This window comes from Polypterus senegalus, chromosome 12 (genome assembly GCF_016835505.1).
Source record: "Polypterus senegalus isolate Bchr_013 chromosome 12, ASM1683550v1, whole genome shotgun sequence".
NCBI lineage: Eukaryota > Metazoa > Chordata > Cladistia > Polypteriformes > Polypteridae > Polypterus > Polypterus senegalus.
In genome coordinates, this window is record NC_053165.1 from 2,319,054 (window position 1) to 2,319,354 (window position 301).

A 301-nucleotide genomic window follows, 5' to 3' on the forward strand; every position below is an offset into this window, starting at 1 on the left:
CCCTGGTGGTCTTCTGATTTGGGTGGGGGGCTTCTTCTGTCAGTCCACAGGTCACCAGTCCAAAGCCAAGTGAAGCCAAGCCTGGAGAGCATTCAACATGCCTGGACAAGTAAGTGGCACAACTCGGCTGTACCCCTCACTCTTGGTGCCCACCCTGATGGGCATTTACCGCCATGTGTGACCCTCAGTGCTGCAGCTCCACTAAACATCCCCCACTACTGCATTCAAAAGTGACAACCCCTCATCATGAATGGAGGGGGTGCCCGGGTCACTAGAGGGCCAGTGGCCTGGCATTGGTGTG